Consider the following 15408-nt stretch of genomic DNA (forward strand, 5'->3'; position numbering starts at 1 on the left):
GCCTGCTCCTCCCGTCAGGCCTCCGCCCCGCCCAGGGGAGCAGCAAGGGGCAGAGGAGCCTCAGCCCTTCCTCGGCCATCTCGCAGCCGCGTCTGGCTGCGGCCCTGACGAAGTCCCCGTTCTCTCCCCTTTCTCTGTTTTGACAAGCACTCCCCCCGTTCTCCAACCTTGCCCCTGGGCCTCGGTCATAGCGGTTGTCTTCACCTGCGTCTCCCTTGGGTTAAAACCGCCCTGCCATCTTCCAGCCAGAAGCCAACTCCCGCCCTCCGGGAAAAGATTGATTTTGACGTCGTGATGTGAAAAAGAAAAGTATTCACATTTTTCCAGCTTCTTCCTGCGATCTGGCAGGCTAAGGACATGCGGTTTGACGGTGGTGGCTCGTGTTTGCTTTTAATTTGAGAATAGCTAAAATCCTCACATAATTACAAAATTCCAGGATACAGACTTAAAAAATGTAACAATCAATCCACCCAGTAACATAACCTCATGACAAAATGGTTGGAATAGGCCAGCGACAGTCTGCCAGGATCTCCTCTTCCTCTCCCCCCCCTTTCGCCCCACGAGGTATGTGGTTGTCCCCCCCCCTCTGCTGAGGCTGGGACTTGATCCACTCGTCGTGTCAGACAAAGCCAGAAGCTGCGGGTCTGGTCGCTGCGGACGGGTCACCCCGCTGTCTGGGGTGACCTTCTCTCCTCGCCCATCCCTTGAGGAGCGGTGGCGTGGGCTGCGGGCAGCGTGCCCCAGGCTGGCTGCTCCCACATCTGGGTGGCAGAGGGAAGGATGCAAAGAAAACTCCTCAGCCTCCCTGTCCTCCAGGCTGGGTTTAACATCTGGGCAGTCCCAAGCAACAGGGGACAGTTGTAAAAGCAAGGAAAAAGGTTTTCTGGAAAAAGACCTAGAATAAAAAGCATTTTCTAGGCATTACAGTACATATGTTTTCCAGCCCAGGCACAGATAACGCGCACTCCCCTCCCACGCCATCTGACTCTCATTCCAGGCTGTAGTGCTTTATCTGAGGGCGAGAGGCTGAATTTGGGAGCAATGCCCAGACACGGAGCCAAAGAAACTTTATTGGCAAGTCTCCGAGAGACTTTTTAATTTGTTTTCTTTCTGCTTTGGAGCAGTTTCTTACCCTCCGTGGCCATCCTGTGGCAGCCTGCAGCTCTGAGGATATCCGACCAGCTCAGCGAGACCATGATTCAGCCCCAAAGCGTCTGACACTCGTTAGGATAGCATCACCATCCTATGCTGCAGTAAGTTTGTGTTGCAGGAACTTCTGGGGTTCCAGCTCTCTTTTCAGTTTTGAAGGGACCTCAGCTTTTTTCAGCTACTGAGGTTGTTTTGCACGGCTTTACATTTTCACCTTTGTCTTCTCAAAGGAAAAGGCTACAAACAGGCTGCGCAAAGGCTGAGGCGCTCCTCTCCGTACCACGCTTTGCATCCGGAGGGGAAGGGGTGCGTGGGTTTTGCAAACCTGCCTCTGCCTTGCCAAGTTCAAGCTGTCTTTGCAGTTGTGTGGAGCGGTGGGAGAGCTGGTGAGCATCAGAAGCTGCCCCAGACCTTAGAAACCTCAGTGTAGGAGCAGAAGAAACTGTTGTGCCTTCTTCCCAGAGTAACATCAGTAACTTCATTAAGGGCTTGCCGCATAACGGTGGTGTTTATTTAACTCTCCAGCACACCTTATAACTCACCTTGGGAAAACCAGTTGCTAACGCTGAGTCCCTGCAGAGGAAGCAATCGGCTGCACCATCTGCTGCATGTACCTACTGCGGCCTCCACTCTCAGGCAAACGCAGCTGAAAACCCACAGAATCACCCCAAGAAAAATCTGCACTGGTGTGTTTTGGGCAGGTTTTCAAATCAGGAGGAGACAGCATGAGGTACGGCCACCCTGCAAAGTGGATTTCACCTGCCCTCCTCTGAATTCACTTCTTTTGACTCAGCCCAGCTGAATGAGAGTGTGACAGCTGCTGATGAGATCCCTAATTCATGTTTTCAATTAGATGCTCTCAGAGGCTGACTAGTTTAAGTTAAAAGCATTATCACAATTGGATTAAGAGTTTTGCCCTCTGAAGAATATTGGGGACAAAAATCTGTTATCTGTTTCGGGGATAAGTCTTACTTTTTTTCTGACATATACCAGGCCTCGGCGTTTACTCCATAATTCCTGCATTGAATCAATAATTTCTTTCTGAACTATCACTTTTATTTTTTTTTTAAATAACCCAGTCTTTATTTACAGGGTCAATATGCCAAAAAACTTCAAACATAGACTATGACCTTGGATTTAGACACTTAAATGTATGCACCTACAAAAGCAGAACGTCACTACTTAAAAACTCACGAACACAAACAACTGAATTGACTGAACACTCATCTGCAGCTGCTCTTGGTGCTCCTGCCACCATTCCTACTGGAAAATTATTTGAGTCTGGTACACATACTCTAGAATTATTCTTTTTTTTCATTTTGGCCTTTGGAAAAATACCAATTTGCAATGAAAAAACTCAACAGAATAACTGAAAAGTCTTTACTTTCAGAGCAAATCAGCACCACACTGCTGTAATATGAATTTTTATTCATTTGTGAAAGATCTGGTCCTGAATTATTGAATTGTGTAAATTGTAAATGACTAGGGTGATATGGATGGCTTTTTTCTTCATTCATTTTCTCTCTTGGAAAAAATATAAACAAGCAGTACCTTTGTATGCAGAATTTTCAGTGTTTTTTTTTTAATTGAAGCATTAAACAAGATTAACTTGCTATTTAAATGACTGAAATATTTTAATTCATATTAAATATTTGGATGCCTCTGCCTGTAAAAAAGAATGTTACATTTAGCTAAACTGGCTTAAAATGTCATTTAGAAAGTAAGAGTAAACGTTTTCAGAAGCTCATAAATAATTTTGATTGACTCAAAGTGACTTTTCATTAAATGAGCTGCCTTTTCAGTAGATGATTAAAAGTTTTTTCTCACCATAAGTACACAGATTTTAGAAGTGTAGGACATCAGCAGTTCTTTCATTTCGATAGTAATAGGGAGTGCTCAGCTTTTTGAAAAACATTGCAGATATCAGGTCTAAACATTGATTTAATTGACTAGCTATGGCTTAAATTTAAAAATGTCATTCATAATTCCATTAAACTCCCTCCTGGGGAGGCATGGCATTTTTTGCCATACCTTCCAGCTTTCTATTGCTGTTGGTGTCTCGGCATGGAAGTTCAAAATGTCAGTAAAATCCTTCGGCTTTTTCCTGAGTTAGAAATGAGAAGAGCAGCACTTCAGGGCAAACTTTACTTGTCCCTAGTGACCCCTGTGAAATACTGCTCTGTGTGCTAAAACAGTGGGGTGGGAGTCACTGGCATTAATGAGTCACCTGCAGCAGTTGGTGCCTGGGCTAAAAGATGAACCAGAATCTTTCCAACAGCAGATGGCAGCTCTCCCTTGTCTCTCTCGCGTGCACACAACAGTACTGTTCATCCTCTGGAGCAGGGGAAGTAATTCATCCCCTCTACACACTACGTTAAAAAGGTATCGGACCACCTGCTTTCTGTGCTGACCACAGAAAAGCCATTTCCCAGGACCCCTACGCCGATGGGCTGTCAGTGTAGAAAGACTTTCCCATAAAAAGGCAACATCCTTTGTCAGGAGACGTAAGGTATACTTTAGGTCCCTCTCTTCTTCTCTCAGGTGTGGAATATAAGGGAGCTGTAATCCATCTCTCAAAAAAGCTAGATGTGCAAGAGACATAGGTGCCCTGGGTTCAGTGGCTGCCTTTAGCGCTTTTGTCTAACCCAGTAGTGTGGTTTCGAAGCAAAGCTCGCATTTGCTTCTATGGCTAACCTGGTTCTCAGAGTGATTTTGAGGAGCACAAACTAGGTGTCTTCTGGGGAAAGGCAGTGGAATGCCATTCCACTCTGGTAGGTACTTCATGGAAACATCGTCTTCCAAACCCATATGTGGGCTGCACTACTTTAAGATCCTCCAGCATGTTACCTAGCACATGTGCCAAAAGAAGACTCTCAAACCATTCAGAGCTCCTACAAGATCCTGAAGTGTTCTTGTGCTATATGTAAAGGGCCAAGTGCCATAGGCGTCCTCCTATTTGCCAGCATCTGCCAGCCTTCAACTCTTTGCCACCACTCCATCATCCACTGACGCTTCTAGTTTGAAATCCTTTCCTGTCTTCAGCTGCTTTCCCTTCTGTTGTCAATCCTACTTGCTGAACCCCTCATTTCTTTTATCAGATCTTTTTTTCCTACTATCCATTTACCAACTGTTCTCTCTTCTTCCTTTAGCCTCCTGAAAACTCAGAGAGTTGCGACTTGGGCCCCTTATGGAAGTGGTAGTGCTTGTTATTCCATGAAAGGGACATGAGAGGGACCAGGTTTCCTGGGTAGCAGAATAATTTGGTGGCAGCAGCAGGAGGTTGCTAACCTCATGACTACTCCTGCTATGAGAGCACTGGCAAGCAATTGTCCACAGATTTCAGGAGAATAAAGGTGATCCTCTTGAAGTCCCACTACACTTCATTGAGAGCATGGCAGACACGCACCTACTCTGTGAGCACAACATGGCAGCAGCTGCTCACATGGACTCTGTCACCATGGTGGAGAACCTGGAGAAATGACAGTGCTTTGATAAGGCTCCAGGGTTCCTATTCCTGGATCCCACAAAAGATCTCTTTGAGGTCATTCTGTAAGATACCTTTCTTACCTCCTCCCCACCATAACTGGTATCGGCATCCCCATGTGCATACTCCTGTTCCCAACACAAAGTGTACTGCTTTTCTATACATGTTGCTTGGCAGAGGGGACACAAAGCTGCTGATGGAATTACATCTTTGGGCTCAGATCTGCAGGGCAGCGATAAATATCACCAGACTGCCCAGGAGAGCTGGCACACCTTTAAAAGCAGTTCCCCAGGGGCTACGAGCTGCAGGAGAAATCATTCACACAGCAGCTGCATGAAACTACGAGCAGCGATTGGAAACTGCCTGCCCAGTCCTGACCCAGTGTGGATGACTTTGCCTCACAGCCGCGCAACAAACATCGTGATGTATGTGTATAACAAATACAGTAGAACGGCTCCTTCATTCATTCAGCAGGGCTGACAGCTATTCCAAATGCCAGACTGGCTACTCAGAAACAAAGGCTCTGGAGAGGTGTCATGGCCCCACAACAGTGTCTCCCCCCAGAGCCACCAAACTGCTCTCCTGTCGTGGTTTAATCTCAGTCGGCAACTAAGCACCACGCAGCCGCTCGCTCACTCCCCCCCACCTGGTGGGATGGGGGAGAGAATTGGAAGAGCACAAGTGAGAAAAACTCATGGGTTGAGATAAAAACAGTTTAATAATTGAAATAAAATGATAATAATAATATGATAATAATAATAATAATACACAAAACAAGTGATGCACAGTACAGTCGCTCACCACCCGCCGACCGATGCCCAGCCAGTCCCCGAGCAACTCATGGGTAGATAAAAACAGTTTAATAATTGAAATAAAATGATAATAATAATATGATATAATAATACACAAAACAAGTGATGCACAGTACAGTCGCTCGTCGCTCGCTGACCCTGTGGCCAGTTTGGCTGTGCCCCCTCCCAGCTTCTTGTGCACCTCCAGCCTTCTCAGTCGGTAGAGCATGGGAAGCTGAAAAGTCCTTGGCTAGTGTAAGTATTACCTAGCAACAACTAAAACATCGGTGCGTTATCAACTTTGTTCTCATCCTAAATCCAAAACACTGTACCAGCTACTAGAAAGGAAATTAACTCTATCCCTGCCGAAACCAGAACATCTCCGAACACACATCCTGCAGGCAGGCCTGTGGCAGGAGCCAGAGGAGGAGGGAGTTCAGCACCTTCCAGTGACTGACGTGCGAGTCCAGTCCTCCGAGACAGTCTTACTGAACTAAATTATTTGCTACTGTAGGCATAGCCAATGGCCATCTAAAGGTCTTGCTTCTCATGATCCACCTGGCCAAGGAAAGGATCTTCAAGGCAGACAATTACGCATCTCTTGGGCTCTGAAACTTCCAACTCCTGCTTTTCTTACTGCTGTTTTCTTCTCTGACTTAGATTGCTCCTTGCCCTGAGTGTAGTCAAAGCAGAAAAACTAGGAGCATATCTTCTCCTTACAGTACCCCTTCTGAAGACAGGTGAAAGTGGGCCCTACACCCCCTGGACCTGCTAGAGCTTGTAGAAGGATGCTACGTATCCCACATCTTCAAAAAGCTGGTTGTTTAAAGGTATGGCAGTGGTGTGTGGTACCACAGTTGAATTGTACTCAGTGCTTTGCAGTCACCGACCTATACCTGCTCCTTGCTCTATTATCATTTCCCATTAAGCTACTGTTCTGTGTTGCGTTTTTTTGCTGATCATTCAAAATCACCATATACATATATTGAGTATAAGTCCAACAGTCTCTGCTGCCCACATGGGTTTTTCAGATACATAGACGTTAATTTACTGAAAGCATGCCTTGTCGTTTTTGCCAGTCCCCTGCATGCACTGTAAACTGAGTCGTGATCGCTGCAGTTTGCAGCTCACTAATCCTCTGTTTTAATGCCTGATTAGGTCCCAAATCCATTATTGTTAGTGAGATGTGGGTGTGGGGAGGGTAGGAGGATTTCATCCTCTCGGCTGAGAGTTAAGCTCCTAGAGGTACACCCGACTGGTGCTGTACCAGTGTATTAATTAGCTTGCCTGGAAATTTCATTGGTGCTCTTCAGTGAGGTTGTTGAAAGGTCAGACACTCCATTAGAAGTGTTGTGCTTCAACTTTCAATCATAGCACTTGACACTTAACAAATCTCTAGGGAAAAAAATCAAATAAAGCATTAGCATAAAAATATTTTTAAAAACTCAAGTCCCCACTTCAAGCAGCATTTGAAAGAACACTGAATCATAAATAATTAGCATCTTTGTAGCTCCTTAATTACAAGGATCTCACTTCTTCATTCTCCAAGTGAGCTTCGCAAGGGCTCCAAGGCGGAGTAGTGGTCACCACTGCACTTTGCACAGTGGAAAACAGAATTAAAGATAGTTTAAGTTATCTGCCCCCAAAAGAAGACACCAAGTCCCTGGTGGATGTCTCCATGTCCCAAACCCTGTGAAATGGAATTAATTATCAGTAAAGATGTAATTTTATTGCTTAAAGTGTAGCATTGCAGTATGAATGAAAAATACACGTCATCCTTGCAAGAAAATAAAACCATGGAATTAAATGGCAAAAAGGCAGAATTTGTGTGAATTTTGCACGTGTGTAAGGCAGTCATCTGCCTTTCCTGCCAGACGGTGCCACCACTCCGGTAAAGCAGTGTGACTGTGGTACAGACAACAGGCAAGGGCTTAGCTATCAAATAAAATAGGAGACAATTTCTGAAGCTGAAGTAAACTGCCAGCTGAACTTTCAAACCCTTGCTGTGCCTGCTTTTACCCCTGGGAGGTGGGAACGTGGTATCTCGGACCTCTCACTCAGCTTTAAGATAGGACGCGTGTGTCTCATGGCCGGGTGAGCCCAGAATATGTGTCCGAGGTGTTACGGCAGCGCGGGGGCCAGCTGGCAGCTTGTGGAGCTGCAGTAACTCGGTCGCATTGGGCCGCGGGTGAGCCCGGAGTGGCCGGGCAGGCTGTCAGCTGGAGGGTCTGCGGGAGCAAGCCCTTCTCTCCCACCTTCGCTGCGAACATCCTGTGTGTGCTCTCGGCTTGTCGCTCCCTTCCCATCACAGCTAAAAATACAGTGTGTACCACACTCGGACAAATGTTTTAGAAGTGTGCATATGGCATACGGACTGCATTGAAGCCTCATTCAACCATCTCCTTGAGCCGTATTTCCAGATGCTCTTTGCAGCGTGCGGTTAATAAGAAGGCAGGCTTTAACCTCATTTTGTCTGTATTGCAAGTGGTAAACGAAATACAGCCAAATGGATCACAACGTAGCCGGTTTTGAAGAGAGAAAACTGTTTAAACCCACAAGGTTAGAGCTAGCAGTCAGGAGCTGGATGGGGAAAGGAGGCCGCTCTCCAGCTCCGCGTGTCTAACGCCACAAACGTAAGGCCAGACAATTTACAGAGAAGATCAGAAGAGGGCAGGCAAGAGTACACAACCAATTCCTCCTGTGCTACCGACGCTATCACAGCTAGAGCTGGAAGAGGGCAGCCTGTGTTTTATTTAATGGTTTATATCGCTCCATTGCTGAGGCCACATTTCTGAGAGCAAAATGAATCAGCCGTAAAAGCGGGGAACCTCTGCTGCGGCAACTGGGTCTGGCCTGGAAATTCAAAGTTTGGGTCCAGATCCAAACTCTCTCCAAATGCCCAAGGACTTGCATTTTAAGATTTAGATTGTGTTCTTTTCTATTTATGGTAAAAAAAAGCAGAAAAAGCTTAGCACGCATCTATTAGCAGCTGGCCTAGGCTTCTTATGCTATTGTAAATAAGGTTAGCAGGACTCCGCAGAAAATTATCATAAGGTTGCAATCAGTGATGAGAATTATGCCACACACATTTTACATTAAAGGAAACAGTTGCAGTAAAAAGCTGTTCAATTCAGACAACATCAAAGCACACAGTTCGTGTAAATTAATAATACAGCAAAATGTAAACTTTAGATGCACAGACACACCAATAGTTTATTTTTTAAAAAAGCTCTTGTTGAGAAGTTTGGTCACACTTTACATTAATTTTCCATTTTTGAATAATTTATAAAAGGGCACTAATTTATTATTAGCTTGAATACAGACATGATTTATATGGGTATGAATGTGTCAGGGAAAAACATGAGTTATATGGATATGAAAATATCAAGGAAAGGCATTTTGTTAACTAAAACCCTCTTTAAAAGTAAATTTACAGAGCTATTACATTTTATAAAATACTTAACCATATAATAGCCTGTCTGTCTGTTCACCAGTTGCTCTCTACTTATAAGCTATTGATGCTTTATATGCTGTTTAGGAGTAGAACCTTGCCGAATAAGGTGACTTGAAAACTTCAGATTTCTGAGTTTATACCTAACACCTGGATGTTGTTCTCCCTACAGTCAGTGAGATGGGTTCATCAGCTATAATTGGAAAAAAGATTGGGTCCTCTCTTTTGAAATAATGACACCAAGGTTTCTATGTTTAAATCAATTTATATGGAAAGGCTGGTTGGCAAAAATATTCTGAATATATGTATTCAGCACTGAACTGAATATAGTGGGGTAACTTTAGTATTTTAGATCTTTGCCTTGTTTAATTTTTAATGTATTAATTTTGCATTTCTGTACGGCATCTTTCAACATAGAAGTACTGGGCTAAATTTAGTTGCAGTTAATGCAAGCTCCACTAAGTAAGGGCCATGAATACACTTGACAACATCTTCATGAAGGGCTGTAACAGCACAAAGCACCTTCTTGCAGAGAATCCCAAATGGAGACTCAGAAGTCAATGACATCAGATGGCAAATGCACGCAGTCAGCGCATCTGGGTCAGCACATCACGACAGCATTTGCTGCAAGGGGTCCTTCCGAGCCACAGTCAGGTTCAAGCTGCTGTTTTCCAGGCAGAAGCCTCGTGGAGGACAGCAATGTAATTTTCCTAGGCCCTCAGCCGAGGCTGCTGATGTATTGTGTGTGTATTACAGTATCCCGTTTGCCATACTCCCCCAATGGGGCAAATTATGTCTAGACAATCTCACGGCAGGACTGCTGAGCATTTGAAAGGCCATTAGGGAATTGGGAAGAGAAAAGCAGTAAAGCAGAGCCTGTAATATAGGAAAAAGCAGCCAAGGAGGTTCTACAGGTTGAAAATGATCTTCAGACACAGTGCTGGCAAGGGAAATGTCAGCTTAGCCAGAGAGCCACTGCAGTGGGAGCTCTCTGACCGACAGTGGCTGCGGCTGAGCCATTCCTATGCTCCGGCAGCTCTTGGGCTGCACTGCGGCTTTGCTGTGAACGCTTTGTCCCATGGCCATGGAAGCAGGTGGTAAGGCTGACTGCTGCTCCTCTTGCAGCAGGGATGAGGAACAGGCCCTCCTGACACCACATTCTACGCCCAAATGGTTGGTTGGCCTCCTACTGTCCACCCTGTAAGTCTCAGGATGTTTGCTGATGAAGATGACATTCATGTTGTTCACTCTTGGTAGTGGTCAGGCACGATCAGAAGTGCAGGCTCAGATCTGTGCTCAGCTGGCAGTGCAGGCAAGAGAGGCTAATCCTCTCGTCCCGTGAGCCACGTGCCAAAATTTGTCAGTCTTATGTCACAAGCATCCAAAGAGCTGGGGGAACTCTAGCAGCCATCCCTCCATCCTACTGATAGACTGAACAAGGCTTGGATTGGTACTCGGGCAGCCTGGCTAGTTCAATTTAAGCACGCATATTTTATTTGCCCCCCAAGCTGGGAATTCGGCTAACCCAGCAGAACATGAGCTGTAGGTCTGGAGAGGATTTGTGCTTCATCTGCTTGGAAGCAGCACGTGGCTGCTGGCTGATCACCCCTTGCGCAGAGAGCTGCAATCTGCTGCCCAGGTTTCATCTAGCTCTGTGTGAGAACACCAGGTGCCTCTATCACCAGTTGGTACACGGCGGGTGGGCTGCTGAAGGTTCTTCCCTTTCTCACCCATGGGCTTGAGGATAAAAATATGATTACCCGTCACTTGCTCCCCTTCTCAAGCTTAACTATCCATGAGACAGTCGTTCAAGCAAGGGACTAAAGGAATGATTTGCACCTCATTCCCCAGACAGCCACGCCAGCAGTCTGCAATTCAGAGCACTCTATGTAAGAGAGTTGTCTGTTCTATCGTAGTTTTGCTGTTATTTTTATCCTTTTCTTTTGCTACATCTCCAAAAAATCTTCAGAGTCTTAGCTAATTTGGCTTCATTTACTGCAAAGATTTCAACATTCAGTGAACCAGACCAAATTACTGTTTTCAAATGTCTGATCTATAGCACAGATAGAGTCTTGAATCAATTACAGCTAGCAGAAATGATGTGTGTGCAGAAGTGCAGACTGGTTCTAGCACCATACCCCTTTCCGTCTCTACAATTTTCCCAGGAACTGAAGAGACTTTTTCAATAAAATCCAGAGTCTGTGATTTTACAACAGTGCTTTCTAGAGATCAGTTTGCTGGCTGTGCTCTGAAGTCCCTGACACTCTAAGAAACAAGGCTCAGCAAGAAATTTGAGAAGAGTGTGTCTGACTTGAGCATACATCTTTTACGAGGAGACACCTGGGGATACATTTTCCTAAATTTTCTTTGTGAACGAGCAGTTACCTTCCCAGCTGTTGTATACTCTACAACCACTATGAATAAAACCACACAAAGTGTAACTGGCCACTGCTATTGTAATTTAAAGCAGTTTCAGCCACCAATGGATCATACTGCAAAGCACAGGTTTTCTTAGAGCTCTTCCATGAGCAAGGGGCTCATGGCTGAAGGAGCTTCCTCCCTTCAGCTGAGCCTGGGAGCTGGCCCCATACACATTTCCTACGGAGTTAACACGTGTGTTTTGTTCCTTGGGTGAAGCAGGTGGAAAGCACACGAGAGACTGTTACCAGGGTTGTGGCACCTTAATAGCTTTTGATGTTTGTCCGCACCTTTCCCATAACTGTGAGTTACCAAGGCTGACCTGCCCATCCCAGTCACAAGGGCTGCATTTATCACAAATACGTTTTGTGCCCACAGAACTCTTCCCTAAGGTCTCAGCTGCTGGTGCAGAGGAATAAGCCTGCCTGTGTGTTTCACTAACAACTATTCCTTCATTTGCCCAGATTTTCTACCAACTTTATCACAATTTTGTAATAACTAAGCTCAGGAAACAGAATTTCAAAGTCCATACTAAAACATTCTTCTCTCTTCTTAAATAGCAATTTACCCTAACATCATATATGAAAAAATTGTATGGTATGATAAATTCACACCAAGCTTTGGTTGTTCCAACTCATCCAACAGTTTTCCCCAATTGATGACAACAATTTTTCTGTAATATAAAAATTAATCAGGTCATTTTATAGACTTGCAAGCTGAGCTTTTGAATGAATTCATCCAGAATTTTACATTTCTGAGGTGGATTCATAGTGCTAAAAGAGTAGGTGTATATGCAGCAGTTTAAATAATCAGACTAAATGAGTCACAGTGTATATAGTCATCTTAAGGAAAACACATTTGAAGAACACTTAATGTTTATTTTCCCATTATTTGAGTAATTTTGAAAGGCATTTTTCATGGATACAGAGTGTTAAATAAGAAATATGACAATATTTTGCCTTAGGGGGATTGTGTTCTTATCTTCTGACTTGTGAGAAGCATGGGGTGAAATGTCCAAGCTGTTCTAGCTGTCATAGCTACATAATACCACTTTGAAGTATGTTACTGTTCTTTCTGAGCTGTTCCACTGCTCTCCACTGAAACCCTCCCTTTACAAGCTGTCTTCAAATAACAGAAACAACTTGAAGGACCCTTAATCTGCAGGGCCATGCGATGCTGCTTTAGACATGTTGCAAAAGGGGACAAAAAAAGACAAGAAATTAAAACTAACTGATGTGGTTAAACTGTGAAAATTCATGTGTCTTGAATTCCATGGACTTACGTTAATCAGTTCTGTGATCTGTTTAGTTAAGCTGTTGTAAATCCTAGTGTAAGCACTGCGAGGGATATTTAGTAAGGCTAAGACAAGGAAGACTTTTTTCCCTAGGCTCTTTCCACAGTCACAGGAGAGAGACAAAGGCTTTGCCAGGAGAACAGCTGGGGCTACGGATCCACTGACCTGATCTCATGAGAAGATGCTGAAAGAGTGATGTCCCTTCCTCCAGTCTGTCTGCTCCCTCCAGCTAGCTCTTGTACTCGCTGGGCTTTCCCATCAGCCAGATCAGCTTTCTAACACAGAAGAAAACGATGCCATATTTTTCTGCCGGGTTAGTCTGCTGCCAGGCTGGTGACTGAACTGGCACACAGGGTGATTTGACCTCCTCTAGGTAGGGACTCCTCTCACAAGGTGATGAGCAGTACTTTGAATCATTGAGCATCTTCACAGAACTCTGTGCCTTATAGGGCATCATGATTATTCTGCATTGAGTATATGTACAGATATATACACACACATATACATACACAGACATACATTAAATATGTATATATGCCTATTTAAATACTAACTATAGAGACATACATACCCCTACATTTGCCTAAAAAGGGCTTACATCAATGTATAAAAATATGTTGAGGAGCAGTTTGTTTAAAAAAGCGTTGCTATGGCTGCAGTGGCTTTTGTGTATGGTTATTTAAAAGTGGGCTTATGCAGAACAAAGTGACAGACAGATGTGTAACTTTGTGTGGTCAAATTGCCACTGGTTGTTGGTTCAGCTCTGCTTGCTAGTTATGACAAAGGACAGCATCTGTCTGGTGTGCTGGGTGAGCACATCTGGATCTCACTACTCATAGCCATCTTTGGGCAGCTGTGACTCAACCAACCACTCTGAAACCGTTTGCTTGCTTGAGAAAGGAGGTGGATGTGTGTAATTTCCTTGCATAAACACATAAGCATCATTTTTCCTTTCTTGTTTTTTTTTCTGTTTTTGGTTTTGGTTTTGTTTTTTTTTAACGAGATGGCAAATCACTTGGGACCTACAGTGCAGTGCAAACTGCACAGGAAGGCCAAGGCTTCTGAGCATGAAAAGACTGAAGGATCCCAATTTTTTAATGAGTCTTCATTTGAACTCCTAAAAAATCCAAGAGGCACCTGAAATGACAAGGCACTTACAAATGTTGTCCCTGGATTACACAGGGGAAAAGCAGTGAGCCTATCAAACAAGTCATGCAACCTAACTTGAGAGGCATGGGAAGGAAATGTGGCATGGAGTCTGGGGTTGAAGGGACTGCGGGAGAAGTGATTTTAAGGAAGAGCAAGTGAGTGCTTGGCAGACATGAAAGGAATACTTGTCCATCTCTATGGGATAGTCCAGCTTCCCAGAAAGAAGTATTTCGATGGTCTGATATTGGGGATTATTTTTGTCCTTCTTGTTTGTTGTCTTCTGAGGAATTAAATCAGTTAGTGGCATAATCACAGATTTGAGCAGTGTGATCCATATCTGATGGGCCGTAACAGTATTTCCAATGCTCTGTTCATTGTTCTGTTGCTTTGATTTACCTCCTTAAAAAAGCACACGCAAGAAAAAGACAAAAATATAACAATGAGAAAAGAGAGAGAAAGGAAAGCAGACATTCAGATTTCAAAGATCTTAACACAATTGATAAAGCCCTGAGTGTAAATACCGAAATGAACATAATTCCTTTCTTCCCAGAGTCTTGAAAATGTTTGTGAACAGGATGCCATTTTTCACTTGCTTGGAAAGTCCAAGTCCAAGAACTGTGCGTACAAGTGAGGTGCGCACAGTGCAGATCCCCATAGCAGGTTAGCAGAAGCCTGCACACTTGCTCATTTGTAGGTCAGAGTCCAGGTTTTGCCCATGGAAAGGGTAGGTGAAGTTTTGAGGCTCATGCTCTGCATAGGATGCAGAGTTTAATCCCTTTGGAGGAGGAGGAAGACTAAAGAACAGGTTGGTCCCAAGCCACCTATCTTTGTGGGTCAGTAGTGATCTGGTGCTCTGTACAGACCCTCGGCTTCCCCAGGAGTCAATGGGCAAATGTGTGCAGCAAACAGATCAAGCCGTGAGACTCTCTCTGCTATTTCAGATCGCCAAATGTGTGCAGCAAACAGATCAAGATCCCGTGAGACTCTCTCTGCTATTTCAGATCGACTCTGCCAAAACAGTCTGCCAAAAATCAATTTGCAATTGTTTCCATAGCTGTGTCTTTATAACGGGGTCATTAATTATCCTCCATGTTATTTACAAAACAGTTCTAGTGATTTTCAGACTTGGCCTTTCCCAGCTGACATCTGTGCTCCAGAGATGTATTGACCAAGGCCCTGATGCCACATGAGCTCCACATGGGCAGACTTCGGCTCAGGTGACCTCTCTGGAGATGCAGACCCTCCACCAAGCAATCACAATGGATCAGGGCCCAAAAGTTTTGCTTCCAGGACTCCCAGAGGTGAAACAGGCTACAGCTGGGCAGAGAGGAATGCCAGGAGAGCTGCTCTCTGCCTGCAAAATTGTAAGAAAATGAGTGGTCTTGATTTTATGAATGAAATGCTTGGATGTAACTTGTATGGTACATCCCTAGTGCATATCATGTATATACATATGCATGGAATATATCATGCTATGTGCTGACGTTGAAATACCTGCACGAGCTGAAGGTGCTAGATACTTTTTAGAGTTTCTCATCTTCATAATTACAATCAGTAGTTGTATTTCCTGTTCAAAACTTTGGAAGAATGTCGATTTTCTTCACTTCCAGCCATGACGTTATCTGTTGAATTCATCTGTTTTTTCCTCTCTGAGAGGTACCTCAGCAGGATT

Source organism: Aptenodytes forsteri, unplaced genomic scaffold (assembly GCF_000699145.1).
Source record: "Aptenodytes forsteri isolate BGI_AS27 unplaced genomic scaffold, ASM69914v1 Scaffold1301, whole genome shotgun sequence".
NCBI classification, from domain to species: Eukaryota; Metazoa; Chordata; class Aves; order Sphenisciformes; family Spheniscidae; genus Aptenodytes; species Aptenodytes forsteri.